Below are 20,944 nucleotides of genomic sequence, written 5' to 3' on the forward strand. Positions count from 1 at the left end.
TACAAAAATTAGCCAGGCGTGGTGGTGCATGCCTGTAGTCCCAGCTACTCAGGAGGCTGAGGCAGGAGAATCACTTGAACCTGGGAAGCAGAGGTTGCAGTGAGCGGAGGTCATGGCATTGTACTTGAGCCTGGACACAGAGCGAGACTTTGTCTCAAAAAAAAGAAAGAACCAAATGGAAATACAGGAACTAAAATAAAAAGCTCAGTGAATGGGTTCAATAGCTGAATGGAAGACATGAAGAAAACTTTAGTGAACTGAAAGAAAAAACAAAAGAAATTATTGAACCTAATAGCGGTGGGAAAACAGACCAAGAAAAGGAAAAACAAAAACAAACAAAGCTCAAGAAACTGTGGTCTAGAACAAAAGATCTAACATTGGTGTCACAGTCTTAAAAGGATAGGAGAAAGAAAGCAGGGTTGAAAAGTGCTCAAAGAAATTATGGCTGACAACTTTACACACTTAGCAAGAGACATAAACAATTAGATCAAGAAGCTGAACAAACTCCAAATAAGGTAAACCCAAAGATATCTATGTCAAGACCTATCATAATCAAACTTCCGAAAACAAAAGACAAAAAAAAAAAAAAAAAATCTTGAATGCACCTATATGAAGCCTACAAGAAAAAACTGGATTAACAGCAGATTTCTTATCACAAACCATGGAGGCAACAGGAAGTGGCACAATGTTTTTTAAGGGCTGAAATAAAATAATCATATACCTAGAGAAAATAATTTTCAGGAATGAAAGGGAAAGTAACTCATATGAAAGAAAATTAGCATTTATTGCCAGTAGACCTACCCTAAAAGATTGGCTTAAAAAAACTCTATAAACAAAAAGGAAAAGATAAAAGAAGAAATCTTAAAACATCAAAAAGAACAAACAAAAAATGGAGAGTAAAAATATGTGTAAATACAATAAACTTTCCCTTTCCTCTTGAGTTTTCAAAAGCAAGTTTGACAGATAAAGGAAAAATTATTATGGCACTCTGTGATGTGGCTCTAAATGAAGGCAGAGCAAATATTTAAGACAATTACATTGTAAGTGAGGGAGAAGAAAAAGACAAGTGGAGGTAAGGTTTCTATACTTCACTTGAATTGGTAAAATGATAGCAGTGAACTGACAAGTGACATTTATATAATGAAATACACAAAACAAGCATAAAAAAACTATATAAAGACATTAAACTCAAATCAAAATGCAATTCTAAAAAAATATAAGTAACCCACAGGAATGCCGAAAAAGAAAACAGAAGTGAAAAAAAAAAAAACAGAAGACAAATAAATAGAAGTGTCAAGGGAAATTTTAAAAATACATTCACATGAATGAAAATGAAAATAAGCAAATCAAAATTTGTGGGACATAGTTAAGGCAGGACTGAGAGGGAAATTTATAGCACTGTATGCAGACTTTAGAAAAGAACAGACTCTAATCAATAATCAAAGAAGATATACAAATGACTAACAAACATGAACAGATGTTCAACATCATTAGTCACTGGGACATGCAAATCAAAACCACAACAAAGTACCACTTCATACACACTAGGATGGCTATAATTAAAAACAGATAAACCAAAAACTTAAAAAAAAAAAAAAAGAATAGAAAAATAACAAATGTTAGTGAGGAAGTAGACAAATTGTAACCCTCATACATTGCTGGAGGGGATGTAACATGGTGAAGTCGAGATGAAAAACAGTTTGGCAGTTTCTCAGAAAAGTTAAACAGAATTACCAAATGCCTCAGCAATTCTACTCCAAGGTATATAACGGCCCAGAGAACTGAAAACAGGTACTCAAATACTTATAAATGTTTAAAGCACTAACTCACTAGAGCCAAAAGGTAGAAACAATCCAAATGTCCATCAACAGATGAATGAACAAATAAATTGTGGTAGTATATACAGAACAATAGAATATTATTCAACTATAAAAAGTAATGAAGTACTCATATATGTTAGTAATACAATATAGATGAACATAAAAAATATGTTAAGAAGTCACATATAATTGGATTAATATGAAATATCCAGAATAGGTAAAAATGAAACAGTATATACTAATATATTGGTGGTTGCCAGGGAATGGGGGAGGGAGAAATGGAAAGCATCTGATTAACGGTTATGGTGTTTTCTTTGGAGTAATGTTTTGGAACTAGATAGAGATGGTGCTTGTACAATATTGTGAATGTTCCAAATGCCAGTGAATTGTTCCCTTTAAAATGGCTAATTTATGTTTATTTCACTTCAAAAAAACCTACCAAAAATAAGTACTCACAAAATCTTAAGATCTTATAATACAGGTTCATTTTAATAATATTAAAAACAGAAATTATAAAACATTTAACAGTTTATAAATTAGTCATTTATTCTCAATTTAACAAATATTTATTGAGTATCTTCATGTACAATAATTTTTTGTGGGCCCTTGTTAGATATATGTTTTACATAAACATTATGCTTCCACATTAAATATATGTTAATTCTTAACATTCTGAAAATACATTACAAAATTACAAAATAAATATCAAATTTTCTTTCACAACTTCATCTGTGATAAAGTTATCACTAAAAATATACTGGAGTTAATGCTCCTGAGACGATCTATTAGATAAAAACATCAAAGTAATTGTTAAATATCCCATCAATCCAAAAGCCACCGATTCTTTTCTTTTTGTGTTGCTGCTAAGGTTACTACGTTAAAGGAATATGAGTTATATTTTACTAAATGTACTTGCCAAGTTTGGCTATACTTTTCTATAGTTATTACATTAATTTAAATATGTGAAATCCTTACAAGTTATAACCTTCTTTTATTATCAATCTGAGAAATACACTAATCATCTACATGAAAAAATAGTATTGGTAATAGCTAACACTGAATTCTCACTATGCTTTAAGTGTTTTATGTATATCATCTGTTATGCTCTGTGTTGTGTTTTATATACATCATGTCATGATTCTTAAAGCAAACCTAAGAGGCAGAATTATTATCCCCAATTAAAGAAGAAAACTGAGTCTCTTTAAGTGATCACCAGCTGTTTACTGATGTCAGGACACCATTCCAGGTCAATGTGACTCTAGAGCTCGTGTTCCACATTATACTGATTGTCTGAGATTTTGTCTATTTCTATTATAGAAAGAGGTAGAGCCTTATACTTAAATACAGCATTACAATATTATAGAAATATCTTTTTTTTTTTTTTTTTTTGCAAATGCCTTTTAAAATTTTTTGATGCATTTTATTTTGGGATTGCAAAAGCATTTTGCAATTGTTTCCTGCAACATTCCTGTGAAATAGACATGGTAAATAAGTGAAACAGAGGGACAGAAGATGGTTGTCTTCTAGGTGTTAAAAAGCAAAACATGCTGTATTATCTTTGCAACTTCCTGTGAATATATAATTATCTCAAAATTTAAAAAGTTATAAAAAACCACAACCAAAGCCAAAAACAACATGATTACTGATATCATTCCCCAAATTAGTAATTGTATAATATTCTAGGTATTATTCTTGAATAGGGAAAAAAAATCACAACATACAAAGGTTTTCTTTATTTATGGGTTACTATACGGATTGTAAGGTCTGAAGTAGGCCTAATACAGGGCCTAAGTTTTTCTTTAAATATACCAACATACGTATAGAGATGAGACCTGTTATTCAAATTATAAGTGGAATCCTCTCCCAATTCACAGTTTAGAAAAACACCAATTTGCCTTGATAGTACTGACCAGAGTCAGATTTACCTGCATCCATCTTTTAACTGCCATAGTATTTTTGGGAAAAAATTATTTTACCAGACGCCCATAGCCTGTTCACCCTAGCCTTTTACTTCTGTCTGCCAATAATGCCTGCACCAAGTATCTATTTTTAAAATATAAAATATCATAGTTAAAAATCATAGGTAAGCTGACTTCAAGGCTTCATTCTTTACTTGTCTCAGTCACTTGAAATAAATACACTGATACAAAATGGGGAGTCCAACTATATATGCTTTTCCTTTTTCTTGAGCTTTATTAAGACATTAATCTCACATTATCCCTCATCTCTTTCTAAATTTCTCAAGTGAACTGTTTTTCAAGTGAACTGTTCCTATTTTCAATGTCTATCTTGTAGGAAATTGAACAAATGCCACTGTAACAAATGCCATAAGTACGAACAAAATACTTCTGGATCCAAGAATTGGAGAAAACCTTCTGGAAAATGTACTGAGTAAGTTCAGCCTTAAAAGGACAGAGCTGGCTTTCAAGATGTGGGGATGGCTAATTGGAGAAGGCATAAAAGCCTGAGTAGTAGCACAAGCTGATAAACAACAAATATACTAGCATAATGATTATAATATTAACAGTAATGTGAAGCAGCTGCAAAAAAAAAAAGGCAATTTTAAGCTGTGCCAATAGGCATATAGTTATCAGTGTAACAAGTGCTTCTACTTTGAACCTTTACCGTGAGCCAGGAACAATGCTCCATGTTTGTTTGTTTGTTTGTTTGTTTATCTGAGACGGAGTCTTGCTCTGTTGCCCAGGCTGGAGTGCAGTGGCACGATCTCGGCTCACTGCAAGCTCCGCCTCCTGGGTTCACGCCATTCTTCTGCCTCAACCTCCTGAGTAGCTGGGACTACAGGCGCCTGCCACCACACCTGGCTAATTTTTTGTATTTTTAGTAGAGATGGAGTTTCACCGTGTTAGCCAGGATAGTTTGATCTCCTGACCTCATGATTCCCCTCCCAAAGTGCTGGGATTACAGGCATGAGCCACAGTGCCCGGCCAATGGTTCATATTTAAATGTACATTACTTCACCTAAATTTTACAATAATCCTATATGGTAATACTACGGAATTTACACTCAGAGATATTAATTATAGAGTTGTCAGGAACAAAGTCAGAATTCACACCCTCATCTGTCTGACACCAAAGCTTATATTCCTAACCACAACACAGTAATTACTGTTTCAAGTCACAGGAAGGAACAGTTGCTAAGAAATTTGTATTCAGTCACACAGGGCTATTATGTGTCATTTCAGGCACACATTAAAAACTAGAGTACTCCAGAATGGGAATGAGTTGGATGGATCATGCCACATAAAAAACTCTTTAAAAAAACAGTGCACTTAGCTAAGAGAAAATCCATAAAAATGACTAACAGTCTCTTCAAATACTTGAAAAGTTATTGTGAAAAAGAGGCAGAATCTTTTTTGTAGTATTACTCCAGAAAAAAAGATGTGACTGTGGATCAAGAGAGAATGGGCTTTCAAATAATTAGTAGTGCAAAGTAAAGACACAGGCAGTTTAGGGGGTGGTAAGTTATTAGTCTCTGGAGATACTCATATAGCGGTTGCATGAGGAACTGTCAAAGAATGATGGAAAAAGGATTCCTGCACTGATGAGAGCTGAAATCAGGGGACCTATGGATTGCATAACCCTGAGATAAGTTCCATAAAGCTATGCTATCAATTTCTCCTCTAGAGCACAGATGTGTTTTTGGAGGACTCCCTCCACCCACTCACCCCCAAGCTCAAACAAAATCAAAAGAAGCAGAAATAGAGACAGAAGCAGGCCAGTAACAACTGGGTGGGAGGAAGGGAGTAGGATGCTTACTTATTCTCCCACAATCCTATTTTATTCAGTTTCACCCAGATGTATTTGTTTACCTTAAGACAAAAAATATAGCTTATTTTTTTTTTTTTCTCTTTTTCTTTTTTTGAGACAGAGTCTCGCTCTGTCGCCCAGGCTGGAGTGCAGTGGCGCGATCTCGGCTCACTGCAAGCTCCACCTCCCGGGTTCACACCATTCTCCTGCCTCAGCCTCCTGAGTAGCTGGGACTACAAGCGCCCGCCACCACGCCAAGCTAATTTTTTGTATTTTTAGTAGAGACGGAGTTTTACCGTGTTAGCCAGGATGGTCTCGATCTCCTGACCTCGTGATCCACCCACCTCGGCCTCCCAAAGTGCTGGGATTACAGGCATGAGCTACTGTGCACGGCAAAATACAGTTTTTATGATTACTGTGTAACTGAGCATAGCCATACTGTTCTATGTATCTTTGAGTAGTGAGAATGGTATGATCATTTATAACCAAGCTTTTTCCACTGAATTCATCAAATAATTTCATAAAGATTTACGGGACTCTATTAATTTATAAGTACTGCACCAGGTTCTGGACATACACCTACTCTTAGAGAGTTTGGTGGTACAGCATTATAAAAAAAAGTTTATACAAGATGCAATCGAGGTCCCCAAAACGGGATGGTTAGGAAAGGATCCAGAGAAGGTGACTGAGATAAGAAAGTACCTTCTGGGCCAGGCGCGGTGGTTCACGCCTGTAATCTCAGCACTTTGGGAGGTCAAGACAGGTGGATCATCTGAGGTCAGGAATTTGAGAACAACCTGGCCAACATGGTAAAACTCCATTTCTACTAAAAATACAAAAATGAGCCGGGTGTGGTGGTGGGCGCCTGTAATCCTGGTTACTCAGGAGGCTAAGGCATAAGAATCGCTTGAACCCGGGAGGCAGAGGTTGCAGTGAGCCGAGATTGTACCACTGCACTCCAGCCTGGGCAACAGAGTGAGACTTTGCCTTTTTTTTTTTTTTAAAAAAAAGTGCCTTCTGGGTGACAAAGAAATCTTCTAGGCAAAGGGAAAAAGCATAAGCGAAGTCCTTGGAGGGCAACACTGAATAGTGCACATAGACCCTCAAAGTGGTTCTTAATAAGCTTAGAAGATAGGAGAAAGATAAAGGGCAAGGTAAAACATAAGGCAGAAAAGTGGGCAGAAGCCAGATCACAGTGTCTTAATCACCATACTAGGAATATGAATTATATCCTATAAGCCAGCATTCTGAAACTCATTGGTCTCAGAGCCTCTAATACACTTAACGATTGTTAAGGACACCAAAGAGCTTTGGTTTATGTGGGTTACATCTAGCAATAGCACATTAGTAATTAAAAGTGAGAAACATTAACTCACTTTAAAATAACAATATGACATGTCAGCATAAATGACATGATTTCGTGAAAAAATTCTCCAAAACCAAAAAAATTCAGTGTAACATTATATTTTTGCAAATCTTTTAAAATGTCTGGCTTAATAGAAGACTACTGGATTTTCATATCTGCTTCTCCAAAAGATTATCATATATTATTTGGGTTGGAGTCAATGAAGAAAATCAGACTCATACAGATACAGTTGGAAAAGGAGTACTTTAGTAGCCTTTTCAAATAATTGGAAATATTCTTTTTCAATTCTATACTAAAACCTAGTATTAATTTCTTAAAAGTTAACTGCAAGTGATAGAAAACCATATTAATGAATATACACTATTCATGTTCATATCAGTGAATATATTGTTATATTGATAGACTTGCACTGTCATTTGAAAAATACTGGTATATGGAGTTACACAGATCCTCCAAATATTAATACATTAGAATTGTATAACAAAAATTATACAATTGTAAAAATCACATTCATTATAATACCACCAATCTCAGAGAAGTCTAAGTATTGGGAAACTCTTATGGTCATAGTGGCGGATACAAGGTTTTTTGAATTTTATAATTGGCAACTAATACTGTCAACTGTTTTCCTTACAGCGACAAGTTCATTTTGTTCATTGTTGAGAAAATATCTCCCAACTACACAGGTCTGAATAAACATAGTTTGTGTGTTGATCATTCTTTCAAGTAAAAACAGTGTTCTATGAAAAATATTGCCTTGTTGAGCTTGCAACTTGTCTTAATCTATTTTCTGTTGCTATGACAGAGACCGGGTAGTTTATAAAGAAGTTTCTTTAGCTCCTGGTTCTTTAGGCTGGTAAGTTCAAGACTGGGCAGCCATATCTGCTGTCTTCTGGTAAGGGCTTCATGCTGCATCAAAAAATCATGGAGGAATGGAAGAGAAACTGATACGTGCAGAAAATAGGAGCGCAAACGAAACAGGCAACCTTGCTTCATAACGACCTGATCTCATTGTAACTAAGGTAGTCCTCAGAGAGTGAGAACTCACTAACTCCCTCAAGACTGCACTGATTCTTTTATGAGAGCAGATTTTTCATGATCCAAACGCGTCTTAAACCACCACCTCTCAACACTGTTACATTGGGGACCAAGCGTCAACATGAGTTTTGGTAGAGACAAACCATATTCAAACCACAGCACAAGTCAGTCACACAAGTGCTTTACCTCAAGACAATCTCTGTACTGTGCTATGCAGAAGTGCTTGATGTACTTTCCATATTGTGACAGAATATTAAGGACATACACAAAATAGTCAAGATTTAATAAAATTATTGCTTTCTGATGGACATTCTTATGTGAAAATGGCTTTTGAGGGTTTGGGCTGTTAGAGAAAGGTAGCAAAAAAACACAATGCCTACTAGTACAGTTTGGTACCACCACTGCTGTTTACCATGAGGACAAATATCAACAGTGAAAAAGGCAACTAACATCGTAGAATTATTATGAAAATAGCTGTGAACTATTTTGTGAAAGCCCTAAAGGAGTCTTAAGGATCCCTATGGTACACAGACTGCACTTTCAGAACAACTTCTATAAGCAATAAAGAGCCATTTTTTTAAAGAGTTTTAAGTAACCTATATGGGACTTCTGCAATGCAAGATTTCCCCAAGGTATCATTTTATAGAGTGATAATGCTTACAGTTGAGTATCAATGGCCTGAAGACATAGTGAGGATTAAGACCTGAAGGAAAGTAACTGCAATAAGGAAGAAGCATGGGGACTGAAAGGAGACAGGTTAATGGGATAGAGGCTTAGGTGACAAGAGTAGATGAGGGATTGGAAGTGGCTAAGGTGCTGTCTCTAGGCTTCTTTACTGAGGAGGAAGATGGTGCCATTCACTGAATTTGAGAATTGGGGAAGGAAGAACAAATGGGGATGAAGAAAGGAATTCAGGATAGTTTGTACTCTACAATGAAGTTCTAACTGAGAAATCAAGTATGTAGCTGGTCAATGAAAGAGCCGATTTTCATAATGGCTTTATTTCAAGCTTGTGTAAGAACAATATCCAAGCCTAACAGGTCTAGAGAATAGGATGAGGAAGGCACAATGGCAGAAAAGTTCTGGATTAGAGTGTAATACGGCATCTGTTCCCTCCCAGCCCCATGAATATCCGGATATTTATGTGTTTGAGTTTTTAGAGAAAGGGAATGCAGGGAAATGATTAAGGAGCTGTTTTGAAGAAGGGCTTTGTAATATAAAGGGGACACTGTATTAATTAGGGAAACATCAGCTGTTGTAAAGAAATCTCGATTGTTTACTACACAAGAAGTTTAGTTCTTGCTCAAGTACCAATGTGAGTGTTCCTGGTTGGCAGATGGCCTTTTATGCAGTAATTCAAGGAATTATGCTCCTTTCCTCTTCTGACTTTGCCATTCTCCCCAGTACCTTTAAGTCTTTTGATACAGCTGGCCGATAGAGTACAGGAAGCACAACTATTTCTTAATTATCTTGGCAAACACTAGTCATATGGCTCTGCCTAGATGCAGGGGTTGTGGTGAGAAATTTAATCTTTGGTGGGTAGTTGCTTCCTAGCAATAAAAACATATTAGAGGAAGAAATGCATGAATAGCCGGTATATAGTCCGCCATTTCTTCACAGAGGCACATAAAGCAGGTTCATACGTGATAAAGTATGACATTAGTGAGGACATAGGAGAACTTTCTCCATTTCTACATGAAATGTGACATCAATCTTAGCACCATGAAGGCTCCCGTACTTTCTGGCATTTCCTCTTGGGGAAGCAGCAGAGATGATGATGCTTGATTAGAGACAGCTGTTCTATGGACAAGCCGGTAACCAAGCCGATGCTTATGCATAGAGGGAAGTCTGCTTTTCAAAAAACAAACAAACAAACAAAAAACCCACGAGATATCTCTAGAAGACTTTCAGAAATATTAGAAAGGAATTTCAATGGAGAATGAAGCCCCGTGCAAACATCTAGGGTAATGGCCAAAATAGGCTATTTGGGCTATTATAATAATGAAAAATAGGCTATTAATGTAATTCTGATTCCATATGTATTTACAGGGTTAGTGTGAGGGACAGACTTGCATTATCAGTTTCAGACACAGTGAGTTTCAGGTGCCCATGGAACATCCAGGTAGTAATATGCAGGTTACAGAAGATACACATCTCAGGAGAAAGTTATGAACTAAAGACAGAAATTAGGAGTCACAACACAAAGGCAGAGTAAATGAAATCATGAAGGTATAGAGTTAAGAAAAGAGAATTTTATTTTTCACTTTATTTTTAATTTTTATTTTTAAACATCAACAGAGAATTTTGAATTCATCAGCTTTTGGTTCTAAAAATCTGTGTTACCAACACTACCTAGAACATATGTGCCATACAACCAAAAACAAATCTGCACTATCACTGCAAGATCATGTACTAATCTATTAACAAACATTTTAAGTGCTTTTGACCACGTTGTCCACTTGTAAATACTCAAAGTATACTGCAGCAGATAAATACTAGCTTCATGTCTTACTGACATGCCTTTAAAATGTTTTTTGAAGGACTCATGAGTTTTGTAACTCACAAAGCAAACAGCTGGACCTTACTACTAAGAATGCATTAACTAAAATCTCTGCTAGCATTTTTTTCCAAAATAAAACTAAACATAATATTGTAGAAGATGTGAAGACGGTTGAAAGTAAATTAGTCAGGAAGACATTAAACATTTTTTAATGCACTTACTGATGGAAAAATAAAACAGGAGTAAATTATATATAAGCTTTGTAATTCAGCTAAAATATTAATTTTGATATTAAACCAGTAGGAATATTCAGAGATTTCCTTAAATTCTCAGCAGAAGTCCATATTGCCATTAAAATAGATGTGCTTTGATTGTTGAAATAAATATCATACCAAGAAGATTAAAGCATTTTCAAAATCAAGAAAGAAATGCCAGAACTGTCTACAAAGCTAAATTATTTTCACACTTCAACAACTGCACCTGGTGCTCCACTCACTAGTAAGTAAAAAGAATAAGAAGTAACTAGGATTCAACTCCAGCTGGGTTTGGATATCATTAACTAAAACCTAATGCAGCAGCTGTTGAAAATTAGAATTAGCAATGCTGAAAACGTGCTATTATTTCACTGGAGTTTGATATGCATCATATTCTAGAGTAATGGTTCTCAAATTGAGCATGCGTCAGAATTACTTGGAGCATTTGTTAAAATACAAATTCCTGCCTTCCCACATTCCCTAGCTACTAATTCCAAGGACTAAGAATTTGTGAATCCAGTTCCCAATGCCGATATGATGGTCCAGGAACACTTTGAGAATCAGTGTTCTAGAGGGCATTTCTGTTGGCTTATTAAGAAGATAGATACAGAATATTATCTTTTCCACGTAACTAATTAATTTGTACCCCATTAACTGGAATTTTAGATATAGCTTAGATCTGTGAAAATCAACTTAATGGTATAAACTAGTTGTGAGGGTATTCTGGTCATCATGTCAATTATCCTTTAACTCATGGCACTGATTCTACTGGACTAATTGGATTTCCCATCTTCCTCACTGCTCCCCACCAACCACTAAGTCTCCTAAGGCTAGTCAGTTCCTCCTTAAAGGATGCTGTAACCATCATTATGAAAAGCACGAGTGAAATGTTTACATTGTTCTTGAGCATAAACTGTTATAAAACCCTTTGAAAATGCAACATTAATTAATTCTGAATCATGGTCATTACCCCACACCCTTTTAAACTGAAACTGTTTTTGGGGTACAACCAAGAATTCAAGAACCATGTTAAAGATATTAATCTAGGAACATTCTCTTATATGAAGAAATTCTGATTAAACTACAATTTCCAGTCCTGGCTCACTAGTTAAAAACTGAAGCTCAAGTAGATTGTACACTACCCATTGTGAAGACTAAAACAGTGAGTCAAAAATTTTTTTGGGGACTGGGTCTCACTCTGTCACCCAGCTTATAGTGTAGTGGCATGATTAGGGCTCACTGCAGTCTCGACCTCCCAGGCTCAAGTGATCCTCTCACCTCAGCCTCCAGAGTAGCTGGGACTACAGGCGCGTGTTACCATGCCTGGCTAATTTTTGTATTTTTTGTAGATACACGGGTTCAGCATGTTGCCCAAGCTGGTCTCAAACTCCTAGGCTCAAGCGATTAGCCCACCTCAGCCTCCCAAGATGCTGGGATTAACGGTGTAAACCATTGCACCTGGCCTAATACTTTTTATATTTTACAGCTCTGTATCTTCTGAGAAACTGTTATAGCTTTTCAGTTGAATTTGTATTTTTAATGAATCTTTAAAAATTAGTCACAGGTATTAATATTCTAAAGATGTTCTTTTCTAAACATCGATTTCCAAAAATTGTCTTCCTTTGCATTTGTCTTGTGTAACAAAAAAGAACCATTATTCAGGATCCTGTAAACTACAATTCTTTACTAGTGACACTTCAACATGCCCACAATGCAATGATAATTGATATTCTCAATAATGACCAGTAAAATGCTGGACAGTTGTATCAATTGACAAAAACTAATGCTGGACCATAATTTGAGTTTTAATTGTGTTTTACTGAATTTTAATTACATGAAACAAGTGTAAGAAAAAAAGTTCTCAAGTAGAGTATTCTTCATCTTGCAGACTACCATTTACTATACAATAGACATTTTAATATCTACTTTAAAATAATTTGTTGATCTTTATATAGCCTATATATTAGCTTTTTAAATCCATTAATATTTTTTGCTTATTTTCCTATGCCAGAAATAAAATTACAATCATTATGAAAAGGTATGGGTTGATAAAATTAATGGTGATGAGGCAAAGTAACTCAAAACTGTTTTATTAGTTGCTCTGCCTCATCCTCATTAATCTATTTGAATTAGGCAACATAAATTTAAGTACCTTCTAACTGAACACTGGAACCAATCAAACCATGAAAACCGAAAAAAAACCATGTAGAATTAATGTGACTTTTTGTGGGAGGAGAGCCTAACTTGTTTAAAAGCTACTTCTTTCTCTGAAAGAAAGGTGATAACCATCATTACCCAGTATACAGCAGACACACAAATTTGCTTAAAAAAATATATACATACTAAATTAAACCATATGGGAGACAGAGTTCTTCACTCCGCAATCTAGGAAACATTAAAAGGAAGTGAAGGATAATGTTAAAAGTGAAAGTTTGAGGTGATTTGATCTCTACCAACCTAATGTTACACATAGCACAGTCAAAGCTAAAGCTCCATACATGTCAAGACTGTTTAGTATAATATTCTAGGTATATCACACCTGACTAATCCTCAGAGGTTTTTTCCTCTAATGGCGCCAAGACTCTGAAGGACACAGTGAAAGTGGCAGAAAAGTCAGAGATTAAAGTGGTCAGATAACTAGTGCAGGACCATGATTTCTGAGACTAGAGTAATCTAAGAATCATATAGAAAGTTAGATTACCTTAAAATAGATTACAGGGTATAACAAATTCCATGGGACTGGGGAATCTGTATTTTTAAAAAGCTCCCAAGGTGATATAAGAGCAGGTGGTCTAAAATCGATAACAGAAGATATTAGAAAGCAACACAGGTGTCAACATTTGTTGACTCTGGTTTGTTACCTTGTGGGTACCATTCTCCATTTTACCCTTTTATAGCTAAAATTTTATAGGAGTCTCTGTAGCATAATCTCTCATATTTGGAGACCTTTTTATTTCTAATGTGCTCCCAGTTTATTTCCCAATTTTGGCTTTTTTTTTTGGTGGCCTAAGAAAACCTAGAAATAATAAGCCTAAATAAAACAAAGTTCAAAAAATAAAGAAAATAGAAATTTTAGGAATAAGATTACTTGATGGGATCTATCAAATTACTCAAATTCTTAAATCTTAATTTATAATTACTAACATTTATATTTGTACATTAAAAGATAACGTACTAATTATCTAGACCCATACACACCATAGAAAAGGCAGACTGTTAAGACTAGATAATAAAGCAAGATTCAACCATATCCTGACCACAAGAAAACCACTTTAAATGAGAGAAACATTAAATAACTTAAAAGGAAAAGGATGAAAAAAAAATATCATGTTATCACAAATCAAAAAAAGCTGGTATAGCCATATTAATGACAAACGGATCTCAGAGTAAAGAATATTGGCAAAGATAAAAAGGATCATTTCATAACGATAAAGGGGTCAATTTATCAAAAAGACATAACAATCCTAAACACTTTTGTACCTTTATAAGAAGAGTTTTAAAAACATATGAATTAAAAACTCACAGGAAAAACAGACAAATCTGCAAGTATAATCAAAGATTTCACCATCATGCTCACAATAATTGATAGTAAACAGAAAATCACTAAGATACAGCAAATTTGAAGTCATCAACTAATTAGCCAATTGGCATTTAGAGAACACACCATCCAGAATGCAGATACACATTCTTTTCAAGAGTACATGGAACATGTGATAAGATAGACCACATTCTCACTCATAAAATGAGGTTCAAAATATTTGAAAGTACTCAAATCATACAAAATATGTTCTGACTAAAACAGAATTAAATTTAAAATAACAAAAAAGACATTTGAAATGTCCACAAATACCTGCACTAAATAGCACACTTCAAGTAACCCAGAGGACAAAGAAAAAAACAAAAAGGAAAGTAGAAAAGTATTTTGAACCTAATAAAACAAAACCATCAAAATTGTGAGATGTAACTGAAGCAGTGCTTTAAGGGAAACACATAGCACTTCACGATCATATTGGAAAAGAAGGCAATTCTAACATCAGTGACCTAAACCACAGCTAGTTCTTTGTGTCCCCCCAAAAAACAAAATCAGTAAAACTGATAAACTTCTAGCCAGACTAATAAGAAAAAAAGAGAAGATACAAATTATCAATATCAGAAATGACAAAGGAGAAAACACTATAGACAATAAAGGAATATTATAAGCAACTGTAGCCAATAAATGTGATAAATTGCTAAATTCCTTGAAACACAAAAATTAACAAAGCTCACGTATAGCTAAACAGAATAACCTTTTAAATCTATCAAATGTATAAATAAAAAACCTTGGCACAAAAAACAAAAACAAACCTTTCTCACAGATAAACAAAAGGCCCAAATGGCTTAGAAAATTCTACCAAACAAACAAACAAAAATACCAATACCAAAAATACCAACACAAGAAAACATCAACACAAACTCTTGAAGAAAACTGAAAAGGAAAAAATGCTTTCCAATTGAGTCTCTGAAGCCAGCCTTTGATATCAAAATCAGACATGAAATCCCTTATAAACATAGAGACAAAAATTAACAAAATTTAGTGAAATGAAAGGACAAATTATCATACCTATGTAGTTTATCCCAAGGATACAGATTGATTTAACATGCAAAAGTTAATGTAACTTACCTTATTAAACAAGCTAAAGACCATGTATTCATCTTAATACATGCACATAAACAAAATCCAACATCAATTCATGATAAAAATCTCAGCAAACTGGGAATAGAAGGGAACTTCCTCAAACTAATAAAAGGATCTCCTTTTATTTCAGTTCAGCTGGTATCATACTTCACTGAAAGACAGACTGGATACTTTCACCCTAAAACTGTGAAGGAGGCAAGAATGTCCACCCTCATCAGTTTTATACAACACTGTCTTGGAGGCTCTAGCCTGTGCAATAAGGCAAGAAAAAGAAAGGCACACAGATTAGACAGCAAGAAGTAAAACTGTCTTGTCACAGACAGCATGACTGACTGTGTAGAAATTCTCAAAGAATCTATCAAAAAAGCTATGAGAATTAATGAGTTTAGCAAGGTTGCAGTATATAAAAACCAATATACCTAAATCAACTGTATATTACTAACAACAGACAATCAGAAATTCACATTAAAAAATACCATGTAAAATAGCACAAAAATATAAACAAACTTTGCAATAAGATGCACAAGACCATACAGTAAAAATTATAAAACACTGCTGAGGCCCGGCACGGTGGCTCACACCTATAATCCCAGCACTTTGGGAGGCTGAGATGGGAGGATCACAAGGTCAGGAAATCGAGACCATCCTGGCTAACACAGTGAAACCCCATCTCTACTAAAAATACAAAAAACTAGCTGGGCGAGGTGGCGGGCGCCTGTAGTCCCAGCTACTCGGGAGGCTGAGACAGAAGAATGGCATGAACCCAGGAGGCGGAGCTTGCAGTAAGCCGAGATCATGCCACTGCGCTCCAGCCTCGGCAACAGAGTGAGACTCTATCTCAGAAAAACAAAAAACAAAAAACAAAAAAAACACTGCTGAGAAAAATTAAATGAGATCTAAATAGATATGCCACATTCATGATTAAAAGACTACTGTTAAGATGTCAGTTCTCCCAGAATTTATATACAGATGCCATGCAATCCCAATGAAAACCACAGGACACTTTTTGGTATGACTTGACCAACTAATTCTAAAACTTGTATGGAAATGTAAATAATTTGGAATAGGCAAAACAAATTGAAAGATAATGAACAACTTAGTTGCTAGTTTCATAAAGTTCTCATTTTAGTTGGTTGTTTATTCCCAAACTAGTTTATGGCAGTTTTCTCTGTTACTGTAACTGCAAAAATCAAAGACATATGAGTGTGAAATGAAAGAGGACTATTGCTTCCATGAAAATCAAATTGGATACTCCAGAAAGACCTAGGAAATACTGGTCTTACATCAGATATTGACAAAGAAATTGCAGAAGACTTGAGGGAAAAATCTGGAGATCTAAGTTGTTTTGCAAAGGTGTTAAATTTTTCGGTTACATTTTAAAAGAAGTCCAAAATGGAAAATATAGACTAAGTATTATAGGTATGTTTTTATTAAACATCAGTTGATAACACACAAACTCATTTGAATCTTATCTTTTCCTCTTAACATTACAAACAAGCTAGTTCTCCCATATTATTGAAAACATTGTTCTTTTAAATAGTTGCATCTGGCACAGGCTTTTAAAGTTACTGAATCCGTGCATACACATACTGACGTCTACCTATAATGAGGTACAGTCATTCATTTCTCACTCTTCCTGAATTGACAAGTAGGAATTAAAGATCATATGGATTAAGAAGAGTTTAAAATTGGATTCTCAATACAGATGTCACAGGCAATGACTACTTCTTTACTTTAAAAAAAAAAAAAAAGTCCTGGCTGAATATTTGTCCCCTTTATTCTCATCTATTACCTGTTTATTCAAATCTATAAAAGCAGCTTCTTCAAAAAACTACCGACCACAAAATTGCTATTAACTCAACAACCTGTGGCAGTTATCAAAACACTTCCCACTTCAAAGGTGAACAGTAAAAACAATTACCTATGTGGAGTTTTAAAAAAGGGTTTTAAAAACATCCCTCACTTATGTGTGAAGGCAAAAATATACACTGACATTTCATGCCTGGTGTCTAGTTGCTGTCTTCCTATGTTTGCTTTCTAGGGAATCAATAAAATAAAAATAATAAGGATAGAAATGGTAATGGTAGGCCGGGTGAGATGGCTCACGCCTGTAATCCCAGCAATTTGGGAGGCCAAGGCGGGTGGATCGCCTGAGGTCAGGAGTTCGAGAACAGCCTGGTCAACATGGTGAAACCCTGTCTCTACTAAAAAACACCAAAATCAGCTGGGTGTGGTGGTGGGCACCTGTAATCCCAGCTACTTGGGAGGCTGAGGCAGGAGAATTGCTTGAACCTGCGAGGCGGAGGTTGCAGTGAGCTGAGATCACACCATTGCATTCCAGCCTGGGCAACAGCCCTAGACTCTGTCTCAAAAATAAATAAAAACGACGTGCATAGCTCTTTACATCTAGAACCTGCTGGTCTTTCAGGCCTAACTGGGGTTCATTCTGTTGATCTGATGCATTCTTCTCCTTGACTTTGTACTTCAGCCCAGTCAAACAGCACTGGAGGTTTCCTTTTCCGTCATAGTTTGTCCATTGTCAACAGATAACAGATGTCATCGTTAAAAAGCTTGGTAAAAAGTTTAACTGGATTATATCCAGTTGATTTAGTCCATTCCTCAGTGCAAATACGTTTAATGTCACCATCTTTATTAGAATGTTCTAGCTCTGGCTTCGGCTTCTGTTGGTTCCCAGGCAGCTTCAGGGTCAGTTCTGTCAAAAGATACTTAAGTACTTTGCCCAAATGATGCAATGTATAGGTTCTGAAGGTGTGTTACAAATTGTACAGTCAGGAGAGGTTCTCTGTGTTGGCTTAGGATGACATTCATAACACTTGGTCACACCCTTTTTCATAGTAGTTATTTGTCCAAGATATCCAGCAGTTCCAGTTCCAGTAAGAGGAACATCAGCTGCCAGGCACATTCTATTAACATGGTTTCGGGCAGCTCTGTTATCTAAAGCATTCATAACCAATAAAAACTATCAAAAAATTCCATATTGTAGTCAGGGTTCATGATGCTGTAATGGTAGGCAACGATATTAGTTTTCAGGTAAAATTGCAGTGCACTTTCCCTGGCAACCTGTGCCTTTGATCTTCCAACATGTTTCTTTTGAAACAAAAACTATCTGTTGAGGTTGGTGACATCAATAGTAACTAGATCAATCAGGTCAATTGGGAGAAGCCGGTAAGCACCAGGTTCTTGAGGAGCTCACAGCACTGAGACTCTGAGAGTTCATTTAGCAGAAAAGGGGGATGGAGCTGAGCTCATATGGGATAAGGATGACCCATATGCAATGGATTTTGTCACCTCTGCTGCAAACCTCAGGATGCATATTTTCAGTATGAATATGAAGAGTAGATTTGATATCAAATCAATGGCAGGGAATATTATTCCTGCTATTGCTACTACTAATGCAGTGATTGCTGGGTTGATAGTATTGGAAGGATTGAAGATCTTATCAGGAAAAATAGACCAGTGCAGAACAACAGTCTTGAATAAACAACCAAACCCAAGAAAGAAGCTTCTTGTGCCTTGTGCACTGGATCCTCCCAACCCCAATTGTTACATATGTGCCAGCAAGCCAGAGGTGACTGTACAGCTGAATGTCCATAAAGTGACTGTTCTCACCTTACAAGACAAGGTAGTGAAAGAAAAATTCACTATGGTAGCACCAGATGTCCAAAGTAAAGATGGGAAAGGAACAATCCTAACATCTTCCAAAGAGGGAGAGACAGAAGCTAATAATCACAAGAAGTTGTCAGAATTTGGAATGAGAAATTGCAGCTGGCTTCAAGCAGATTACTTCCTCCAGGACTATACTTTATTGATCAACATTCTTCACAGTGAAGACCTAAGAAAGGATGTTGAATTTGAAGTTGTTGGTGATGCCCCAGAAAAAGTGGGGCCAAAACAAGCTGAAGATGTTGCCAAAAGCATAACCAATGGCAGTAATGATGGAACTCAGCCTTCCACCTCCACAGCTCAAGAGCAAGATGATGTTCTCATAGTTGATTCGGATGAAGAAGATTCTTCAAAGAATGCTGACGTCAGTGAAGAAGAGAGAATGCACAAGAGGAAATTAGACCAGAAAGAATCTCGGTACAAAGAGGTTACGTACAGGACAGAAGGAAGAGCTTGATGATGTCATAGCATTAGATTGAACAGAAATGCCTCTAAACAGAGCCCTCTTAATACTTATTTATCTGGGCAGAACCAGATTATCTGTTACGTCCTTTGTTCCAAAGGGAAAAAACTGACACCAGTGACTTGAAAATGATTCTGCTCCCTTTGAAAGCATTCATTTCGCTAGAACTGTTAGACACACTGCAGTATGCTATACTGAAAGTAGGAGTATAGTTTTAAAAAACCTTTGAACAAAGTATGTGCATAACCAGTCATGAGAAAAAACAACACAATGCATGTTGTCTTTTTAATGTAAATACCCTTAGGTATCATTAACAGTTTCAAAATATTGTGGTTTAGTAAAGTTGATACCTGGTTATAAATATTATGCCCTTATTTTTGGCTAGAAGAATGAATTTTAGCCTAGATCTAACCATTTTTATACTCTTAACCGACTGAAACAGATTCAAAGAAGTATCAAGTGCTATGCATTGAAACTTGTTTTTAAATGTTAAATGGCACTATGTACATTAATGTAAAACAGTGTTAATTTACTCACATTTTCAGTTTGTACTGCCTGGTATGTCTGTGTATGAGGCCAATTTTTGTGTATTGTTATAGTTTCAGGTTATTTATAGTAGATGTTTTGTAAAACTCAGTGACTATGCTTATGGACCAAATAAATAGCATCTGCATTCTTGTTACATAATAGATAAATAAACAAATGGTAACGGTGTCAACTAGAAAGCTAAGAACTAGTAGAGCTGTAATGTCCAAAAATGTCAGTAGTGTCTGTTACTGCTATTTATTTAACGGTCTTTATTTTCTTATCTTCTAATTCTACGTAACAAAAATAATGCCACATTTCAAAATTATGTGACTAAATAGTGCTAGTATTTACTACCACAGAACCTTTCTCCTCCCCAGTGTTTTGGCTGCTGAACTGAATATAGATTATCAAAGATTTGTTGTGAGCCTAACATTTCAATGATTCTATAAATTTTATAGCATTTCATCTTACTTGCTCTGAGACTTCAAATACAAAAGCACTTTTTCTAAATTTTCTAAAATAAACATTACTATTATAATCCAAAGAAAATTTATTCTCACAAAATATGGTACACATATAGTCACCCAACTAAATATTAAATATTTATTTCTATACATGTATTTCATGGTTTCCTGTATATATTTATTGATAAATACTAAAGCTGATATATGGAAAGACTTGATATATTTAGTAAGGTCATATTTCAGAAGCATTGTTAATGCAGATAAGACATATACATCCACATTTTTCAACAAGAAAGATGTTACTTCAGTTCCAAACGACCACACTTAAGGTAGGGCGCAGACATATATAGAATATAAGACAGGACTGTAACAATCAAGTCTTCA

General features: G+C 35.5%; 1 protein-coding gene and 1 pseudogene across 2 annotated transcripts in view; one reads left to right on the forward strand and one right to left on the reverse strand.

Annotated features, from left to right (window-relative positions):
- Nucleotides 1–20,944, reverse strand: part of HS2ST1 (heparan sulfate 2-O-sulfotransferase 1) — a 200,339-nt gene that overhangs the window by 50,712 nt on the left and 128,683 nt on the right. The gene's annotated exons all lie outside the window — the stretch shown is intronic.
- LOC105541180 lies at nt 18,728–19,743 on the forward strand (annotated as a pseudogene). Its single transcript, XR_001006307.1, has 2 exons — nt 18,728–19,064; nt 19,162–19,743. The product of XR_001006307.1 is annotated as an SUMO-activating enzyme subunit 2 pseudogene (transcript).

This window comes from Mandrillus leucophaeus, unplaced genomic scaffold, assembly GCF_000951045.1.
Source record: "Mandrillus leucophaeus isolate KB7577 unplaced genomic scaffold, Mleu.le_1.0 Scaffold235, whole genome shotgun sequence".
In the NCBI taxonomy this organism is placed as follows: Eukaryota; Metazoa; Chordata; class Mammalia; order Primates; family Cercopithecidae; genus Mandrillus; species Mandrillus leucophaeus.